The sequence below is a fragment of the Lactuca sativa genome, chromosome 8 (genome assembly GCF_002870075.4).
Source record: "Lactuca sativa cultivar Salinas chromosome 8, Lsat_Salinas_v11, whole genome shotgun sequence".
NCBI lineage: Eukaryota > Viridiplantae > Streptophyta > Magnoliopsida > Asterales > Asteraceae > Lactuca > Lactuca sativa.
The window spans coordinates 254,043,447-254,053,295 of NC_056630.2; positions in this window are offsets into that span (position 1 = coordinate 254,043,447).

The following is a 9,849-nucleotide window of genomic DNA, read 5'->3' on the forward strand; positions in this document are numbered from 1 at the left end:
AAAAATGGTGAAATCGGATATCTCCAAGAAGCATTCCAAGGCATCTGCCTCCATTCAACCAACTGGTTCAGACTCTGCCTCTAGAAACCAAATGCCAACGATTGCATCAAGCAATTTCAGGGCAGTGTTCGATGTGAATTCTTCTTACAATGATCCAATCAATTTGATGATCAAGTTTCTGTCAAACCATCCATTGTATGGTCCCTTCGATTCCTTCACAGATGTGGTTCATCTATCAACACTCTTCAAATGTGCTTTCTCAGCATATCGTCCTCTCAACAATCTTTAAGAAGTGCATCTGAATCTGGTGGAAAATTCTTTTTTTTATTCTGACCAAGGAAAAATTTCTCAATGCCATTAATCTGTTAGTTCGTCCATCAACCAAGTTCTTCACTCCAAGCATGGTCGACATTCTATCTGCATTGTACCAGATGGGTTACCAAAAGAAGTTGAAAGGCATAGGCGAATTCAAGAAGAATAAATTGCCTGCGGTATGGCAGTTCATTTGCCATTTCGTGATCCGCAGTTTGTCTGGAAGGACGAGAGGCACTGACAACATGGGCCTCAAGTTGTTAGAGCTAGTATGGAGTATTTTTACTGGCCACGACATCAACTACGGTCAGATTCTATGGGATGACTTCCTGCAGTACATCCCCAAGGAAAGTCCAAGAGAAAATCCTATCAAGCTCACATTTTCAAGATTCTACTCTCTATGCATCTCAAACCTTCATGCGGATGCAAAAATGAGCATAGGCAACAATATCAACTTCTTCATCACCAGAGATCTCAAAAGGTACAACCCTTCTAAAGATCAATCTATTTTTGGACCCATTAGACGGCTAGCAGTTCACATAATGTCGACAATTGGACTTGAAGCCAATGATGTCACAGATCATATAGAGGCTACGGAAGGTATTGACCCATACCTAATACCCCGCCTCTACCTAGTCATAACATTAAAGCCTCAACCGTACCCGTCAATCCTGGTAGTACCGCAACTCCATCTTCCACTACTCTATCCAACTTAGCACTGTCTAAACGGCTCAGGAAGGTAGGCTCACCCATCCAAGGCCCCCGCAATGTCACCAAGAAACATGGAACTCCAAAGAAGAAAGATGCTCCCAAACTCACTGAATCATCCAAGAAAAGGAAACTCAAGCAAATTTTGCCTTCAGATGACGAATCAGATGACAATCAATCTCCCTCCATGGAAATTATGAGAGATTCAGATGATGATGATGATGATGCACAACCCATTGCTATCCTCAAGAAAAGAAAAACCCAATCCTCTGACCAAATGCGTGACCCAACCGATTCCTCAGCCTCTCTAAAGGCTCCGGTAGTCCTTGGGGTGGCCGCATACCCATTCAATTCAACCATCGAATTCTACTCAGCCACAGAAAGTGTGTCTGTTTCAACTGATCGTGGAGACTCACCCCCAACTCACTCCTAAGGGGATGGAACTGTTTCTCGCCCTAAGGTCTCCAGGGCTTCCCGACTACATTTCTTTTCACCCGAGGAGTTGAACTCCATCCTTTTATCTGTCACCCATACACTTCAAACACCTTCCCAACTGCAGGGCATTTCTTCCGCTCTTGCCAGAACTGAGCCGAGGCCAGACTTGACCAGGGTTCAAGGAGACCAAGGAAGCTCAAGAAATTCTACTTTGCTTACATCTAATCCAGGTGGTTTAGGCATAGTGAGCACATTTGTGCAAGGATCCGTGGACCCGAGGGACACCTCGGCGCGTTTACAAGGATTTGACGGAATTGATTTTAACGATTCTTGGAGTACATACCAGCCAACAAATGAAGTTGAAGCAAAGAAATATGTTGCTTTCCGCAGGGCATTTCAAGCATGAAAGGATCGACAAACCAAGCAGCTTCAACAAAAACAACAAGAAATTCAATCCGTAGCACAGTATTGGGCTAAGGCCATCAGCAACGCCAACACCGTGGCCACTATTCTAAAGGTATAGGAGTAGATGTCCGTAATGGCTGAAGAGATCCGCAACACTCCAACCACTCCTGGTGTTGAAGGTCCATCAAAACTACCTCCAGCTCCAAGTGCTCGAGATTCTCAAGATGATGGTACCACAATCGAAGTCAGCTCAGCACCTACATTCAGATTCGATGATTTTGATCTAAATGAGGTAAATCAACCTACCCCTTCTGATGACGATTTAATGATTTTTAATGAGGAAGAAGCTTCGAGTGGCTCTTAACACTCCACCTCCAAGCCTAAAGAGAAAAAGAAGAAAAAGAAGATTGTTGTCTCAAGGAAAGAATTTCTGAGTCTTCAAGCCAATGTAGATCAGATTCTTGCTGCGGTCAAGCCCACTCAACCGCAACCTGAAGACACTCTAGGGATGCAGTCTATTATTGAAAGAATTCAACGACTGGAAGCCTGTGAATGATTAACAGCTGAGCGCATATCTCTAAATGTTGAAATAGGAATCCGCTCCCTGGATACAAGTCGTAAGGCTGATCATCAGCAATTCATGGCTATTGTGGAGCGCCTTATCTCTGAGGTATCTGCAATCAAGGCAGAACTTCAAACATCCATCACGGATCAGTCCACTCACTCGAAGAAGCTAATAGATGAAACTCATACTGCCTATGAGTCCACCATCTCGGTCCTACAATCTACAATCAACAGTCTTCGACGCTCTCTCTCTTCAAACTTTCATGGTTCTGAGATTCTTCAACTTACCATGGAGATTCATTAGTTACTCTTCAACCCATCCATTCCAAATAATCAACAACTGGCTGATGCTCTCAAAGCTTAATTCCAGGACGTATGTACTAAATTCGATGGTCTTCGGCAATGGCTTGAGGAATCCCCTAGTCTACATTCCTCAAGAGCGGTAAGTGACGATGACCATCATTCAGACCGCAACTCTCATCAACATACCAAAACTACTCCTAAAAACACTCCAACTCCTCAACCTCCACCACAACCATCTCCTCACAAAAATACAAGCCATCAGTCACCACCATAACATAAGTCACCACCGCAACAGGAAATCATTCAAGAACCCAATCCTTCACCTGAGCGACTGGTGACTCCTCCCCATTTCAAGAACTTGGCATCCAACTTGTCATACGAGCATTCAATGATTCTCCCACAACGCAACAGAAGAAAGTCGACTGGAAAGCAGCCAAATTTGCTGAGATAGTCTGGAGAGAAAAAGGATTTGACGTCACCATGGATGAATCATTGATCAATTCTTGGATTAATCCCCACCAAAGACTACTTGATGATGACTACAACCCCTACCTTACCTTTGTTGAACCCCCACCTGACAGTTACTAGGATGTTCCAATCTCCCGTAATGTTATATACTTCACTGTATTTGAGCATTTTGACCGCAGTCTACCGGATCACAAGAGACTGCCCATGGAATTCGAAAGACTCAATCGATTCCATGCTAAACATGCTTCTTCAATAGAGAAAATTTGGTCTAATGATATACCATCCGCAGTCAAGAACTTTAAGCCCCGGAAGTTCATGAAAGCTGACTTCATCCAATCTACTCTTACAAGAAGGAATTAGGACTATGTCTGCACACAAGATGACTTCCCATGTATGAATCCAGAAGAAGTATTTCTAATAGCAAAGGTGTTTCAGAACAAATCTGAAAAGTATGCAATGATGAAGATAGCATTTGATAGGGCAAGCACTTTCTTAAGGGAAACAGTCTATGACTTCCCAAAAATTGATGCAGACATTCACCCTGCCCTTGCCCAAAAGTTCGATCTGCCACCACTTGAACCTGCACCGATGCTTACTGAAGGTTATCAAGAAAGATATCTGGGTGCAACAAACTACCCAGATCTTGGAGTCATCTTTAAACGAACGCTCAATGAAACCAAATATTTCATCCCCATGACTGCCATGAATCGCCTCACAAGAAAGCAACTTGAAGTTTGTCGAACCACAGTTCAAAAGTCGAAACACACAACTGTCGAAGTCAAATTCGAAATTTTAAGAAGAATTACATGGTTAGAGAATATCAGAAAGTTTTGGTGGATTATCATCAAGTTCCTCAAACTTGATAACTAAAGAAAAGTTGAAGAAGTCACTTAGGGGGAGATTGTTGAATCATAAAAGTGACCCTCTTAAACTTCATCTACCGCAGCCTTCCAGATCCGCAGTAAACTCTTCCAATAACTTCATCCAAAGTCTTCATCATCCGCAGTTCACTATCTAGCTTTCTTAGTTTAACTCTTTATCTGCTTTTTATGTAATACTCTCTTTTGTCCAGTATGCCTTGCATGGCTACGGTTAGATAGTTGAACTGATGTAACTTTTGAGTCTCTATAAATAGAGCTCAATCTTTCTTATTCAATACATCTGATAACATTACGCATCTTGAATCTCATATCTTGTGTTATTACTCTCATCTCTTTCTTACTCTCAAAGTTCATCGGAATATAATTGAATATTATCTCTCTTCGGAGCAAGTCATTCTTGACTTAATCACTAAGTTTGATCTCACTTACTAACTAGGTGTTGGGTCGTGTTTTGTATTAACTGTTGCGTCTATTAGGCTCGTTGGCTAGTTCGTTTTTGTATCTCCAGTATGGGCCTGTCCATCCATGAGTATAGTAGGGTTTATTATAAATATAGGTGCTTGCATGCATCTTAGGTTAACGATAGTAACGATAGATCAGAGCATTATTCAGAAGTTTTTATTATCGTTCTTGTAACCCTAAATCCTCTACAGCAGAAGTTCTTAGTCGAGCTCTGTTGAGGATTGTTTGAATTAATCATTCGACACATATTGATCCATACTTGTGTTATTTACTGCTTTTACATTCATCGCATTACCTGTTAAGAAGATCTAGTCGATCTTTAAGTTTGTTTATAACTTATCAATTGGTATCAGAGCAGGAGGCTGTGTAATTCATACACTTCTTTTCTGTGAAAAAGGTTGCGATTAGGGTTATTCCGCATTTACTGATATTTATTGAGCCGTCATCCCATAATTGACGTAACTCAACATTTATTTGTGTTGCCCTAATTTAATATATTACAAGTCTGATCTTTTAAACAGGTTATTCGATCAAGCATGGACGAGTCACAATCCAATCCCATCAACATCTCAAACAACATTGGATCAACGACAAAGATTCCCATCCTTTACACCCAAGATTACGAAGTCTGGGCACATCACTTTGAAGATTATGTCATCGGATCTGAGGACAATGGATATCTCATATGGGAAACAATCGTATCCGGACCATTCGCTCATTCAGCAACTTCAAGAATTATTAAAACTCAGAAGGAGTATAATGATCTTTTGAAAGACGTTAAAGATATTGCTCAAGACGAAAAAGATAAATTTCAGTGCAATATTAAAGCATTGAGACTAATCAGATTCGCCCTTCAATCTGACACTTTCAGGCTAGTGAGTTCATGTAGCACTGCCAAAGAAATATGGGATAGGCTGCGAGAGTTATACTCTACGGACGAAGATCTCGAGCATTCCATTCAAAACCTTGCTTTTGTCTGAATTTGGTGAATTCAAGCAGAGTCCTGAAGAAACTGTAACTCAGACGTTCGATCGCTTCAATCATCTTCTTAGTAAGATGATTAAACATGATATTGAAAGGAAGTTGATTGAACAAAAGGTTACATTTCTAAACGGTCTCAGATCTGAGTGGAGAGCGGTTGTGTCCACTGTTAAAGCGCATGAGCAATTCAAATCTTACTCTTTGGCAAAACTGGTAGGGATTTTGAAATCTCAAGAAAAGATTGTGTTACAGGAGAAAAATGTGGTTTCAAGCTTGGGATCATTGGCCCTTCTGTCCAAAAGCAAAGCTGTGATGGAAGATGAAGACCTCAACCTAGAGGATTATGACCTTACCTCTGAAGACTATGCAATGATGGTCTCAAACCCAAAGAGGTTCATCAAGAAAAGGTTCCCTACAAATAAAAACAGAAATTGGCAGCGAAGTTATAGTTCTAAAAAGGTTAGGGAAGAACCGAAAGCAGAAGAACCAAAGAAGGAACCGAAAGCTGAAGGAGATTCGGGTGTGAGCTACTATTATTGTGGAGGAAAGAACCACTATGCCAAAGATTGTGTTCTCAAGAAAATGGCAGAAAAGGATGAGGAAAAAGACGAAGAAACTGTGTTGTTGAAAAAGTTGGAAGAGGTCAAAAGAAAGAAATCCACTGCTAACCCCTCTATGAATGCTTTAATTGTGCAGGGTTCGGTAGCGGATGATGAGTTCGGTGGCGTGGAGGTCTGGTCAACCGATTCTGAGGACGATGAAGTCAGGAAGCCTTCTCATGGAAAGGCCTATGTTGCAAAAGGTGAAGGGAGCGGTGGAAAGTGTTTAATGGTGTCAGGCGTGTCTCAGATGAGGGGATAGAACACTGATGGTGGGAATGAAGACACAAAGGAGCGAGAGGACTTGTGCTTCACAACAAAACCTCTCAGCGTGCAGTTCAACGAGCTTGATGAATTAATCAAGAAGGTACAATCAGTTTTTGTTTCATTCAGAGTCCCACAAAGTTCATATGAAAAGGAATTAAAAAAAATGTTAATTCAAGAATATCTCATCTAGACAGCAGTTTAACTCAAACACGGGTCACCAATTCTAACCTAACTGACCAAATAAGCAGGGTATCTTCAAAGAGTGAGGAACGAAGGATGTGGATCGAGCTAAAGGAGTCGGAGTTAATCAAATCCAAGGATGAAAACATTTATTTACGAAGAGACAATTTAAAACTTTTAAAACAGAGAAATGTTTTTTTGTTTAATTGCTAAGCGTCTTTACACTAATATCACTCAACTTCATTTAAACTGTGAAATAGGGCAGAAAATTCATCGCATGATTTTGCCCTTCCTTGAGTTTAAGGAGGATGAAATTGACGCTGAAGCATACAACTGTGAAAGTGTTGTTTCGTCTGAGAATGTTAATCCGACATATATGTATGGTCTAGACAAAATCAAATCTTTCATAAAGTCCAAGGACCATAAAGACATGCTGAAAAATCTTTTGGATGAAAATGATAAACTAAAACTAAGAATCGAAACCATACAAAAGTTTGACTCATTGAATGCCAACCTAAGCTCTGAAAATAAAATTGATGTTGAAAATGCATCATCTGAGCTCAATGAGGACGATGATATGAGTGAAATTTCTGTTGAAGACACAGTTGACTGTTCAGAGTTTGTCAAGAGCGAACCCAAAAACCACAAAAATCTTATTTCAAAAAATTCTGTGGATTTTGCTTGTCTGTCCCAACAAAAGTCCCCGATCCTTGAAGAAAAGGTTGTTGTATACCAAAAAGTGAGAACAACTCCAAATCAGGTGTATAAAGTCAGGCGTAACAAAACATCAGACAGCCGAACTCACAGCTATTGTAAACGAAGATAATGCTAATGGTTGTGATGAGTTCTTTTGGTCTGCTCCTATCGACAATGCTGACAAAACAGTTGGTCTGTCAGAAAGGACTTCATGGAAAACCAAAGGCAGATATGTGCTAGAGCCTTTGAACAAGCCTGATAGCTTCGACGTGCCAAGTACTAGTGGTACAAAAGATGTTCTTGAAGAAAAAGGAGTTTCTGCAAAAGAAGTCACTCCTTCAAGCGACACATCATCAGTTCAAAGTGAATCAGCTGACAGAAAGCAAAAACAAAAAGCAAATATCCATCGTCAGCCGAAGCAGGTGAGAAATCAGAAACAACAAAGGAATCAGAGATACAAGAAGAATCTCTCTGAAAGAAAATAGTTCTGGCAATCTCAGAATGCCCATTTCTCTTATCATGACAGAAATTTAAAGTCAGAGAAAAACACTGTTAGGTCACAAGAAAGTCATAACAACCGAAGAGAGAGGTTCGGTTATGAAGGTCAAAACAACCGAAAGGATACGTTCAGTTCTGAAAATTTTGACAACCGAAAGCAAAGGTTCGGTTCAGAAAACACTATCTACCGAAAGCAGAGGTTCTGTTCCGATAGCAAAAGAGACCAAAGATCTAGGTTCGGTCTCACTAATGATCAAAAACAAAAGGGTCACTTAGAATCTCAAGCCAAGAACTCATCTCAGTCTAACTTCTCTCGTTCTTCTTCTTCTAATTCTTCTAATTCTTCTAATTCTTCCAATTCCTCTCAACCTCTTTCTAAATTCAACTCTGTTCGCACTCAAAAACCTAAATCTTCAACATATTTGAAAGGAAAATCGAAGGTCTCCTCAGTCAAAACCGATCAAAAGCATTCCAATGTCCAAATACCTAAACCAGAATCCAAACCGAAAGAAACAAATCACAATAAAATTAAGGTTTTCACCATTAAAAAGAAAGATGAAACGACGTTAATAAAAAGAACATATCTTGTTGACATCTCTCTTACTATTCCTGTTCCTGTGAAAGGCTCATGTGGACCCAAGAAACTTTGGGTTCCTAAATCTGCTTAATTTTTGCAGGTTATTAGTGACGAGCAGTTTGACGAAGAATGGTACATTGACAGTGGCTGCTCACGTCACATGATAGGAAGGAAGGAAGAACTGAGGGAGTTTAGGTCTCTTTCAAACGGTGGAAATGTCAAGTTCGGGAACAACTCTTTCGGCACCATAAAAGGCTATGGAATGATTACAAATGGTGATTTTACGATTAGGAAGGTTGCATATGTTGAAGGACTACAGCACAACCTCATCAGTGTATCTCAGCTTGTTGGAGGTACCGGTCTCAAGGTTTCATTCGATGATGAGGGGTCGGAAATAATTGAGAAGAAAACGAAAAGAGTCATTCTCAAATCGGAGCGCAAAGGCGAAATGTTTCCCCTGAACCTCAAACCCATCAAAGGTAATCCAGCTATCTGCCTGTTATCCAAAGCACAATCTAACGAAAGCTGGCTGTGGCACCGAAGGCTCTCTCATCTCAACTTCAAGGATATCAACAAACTGGTCACAGGTGGTCATGTTCGAGGTCTTCCATTGCTTAAATTCGATCGAGAACATTTATGTGCTGCGTGTGAAATGGGGAAGCAGAGTCGTCAAAGTCATCCATCGATTGTAAACACTAAAGTTGTTGAACCATTAGAGTTAATTCACATTGACTTGTGTGGTCCATCATCTATCGAAAGCATCGGAGGTAGCAAATATATTCTTGTTATCGTTGATGATTTCTCGTGTTTTACATGGGTGTTCTTTCTGAAGCACAAATCTAAAGCGACTCTCAAGCTGAAGACGTTTATCAAGCAGATTGAAGTACAGCTAAAGAAAGCTGTTCGCAACATCAGGAGCGATAATGGTCTAGAGTTCAAAAATAAAGAATTCGAAGAATTCTTAGCCGACAAAGGAACCAGTCATAATTTCTCAGCTCCCTACACTCCTCAACAAAACGGGATTGTCGAAAGACGAAACTGATCTTTGTGTGAGGCGGCACGAAGCATGCTAAGTTTTGCTTCTTTACCTTTATACTTTTGGGCTGATGCTATTGCTGCTACTTGTTTTACGCAGAACAGGTCATATCTCAATAAGCGATTCACTCTCACTCCTTATGAGATCATCAACAACAGGAAGCCAAATGTCAAATTTTTCCATGTATTCGGCTCACGGTGCTTCATCTTCAATTCTAAAGAACATCGTAACAAGTTTGATGTCAAAGCCGATGAAGGGATATTTCTGGGCTATTCTCTCACTTCTAAAGCCTACAGGGTATTAAACAAGCGCTCGAGGAAAATAGAAGAAACCTATTATATGACTTTTGATGATAGCTATGTCAAAAAGCTTCAGGCCAAAGAAGACACAGTTGGAGAAATCTTTTCTCACACAAGCCAAGTCACAGCCTCAATTGCAAACCTATTTGAGAAGTTCGTCGAGTTATTTGATGAACCC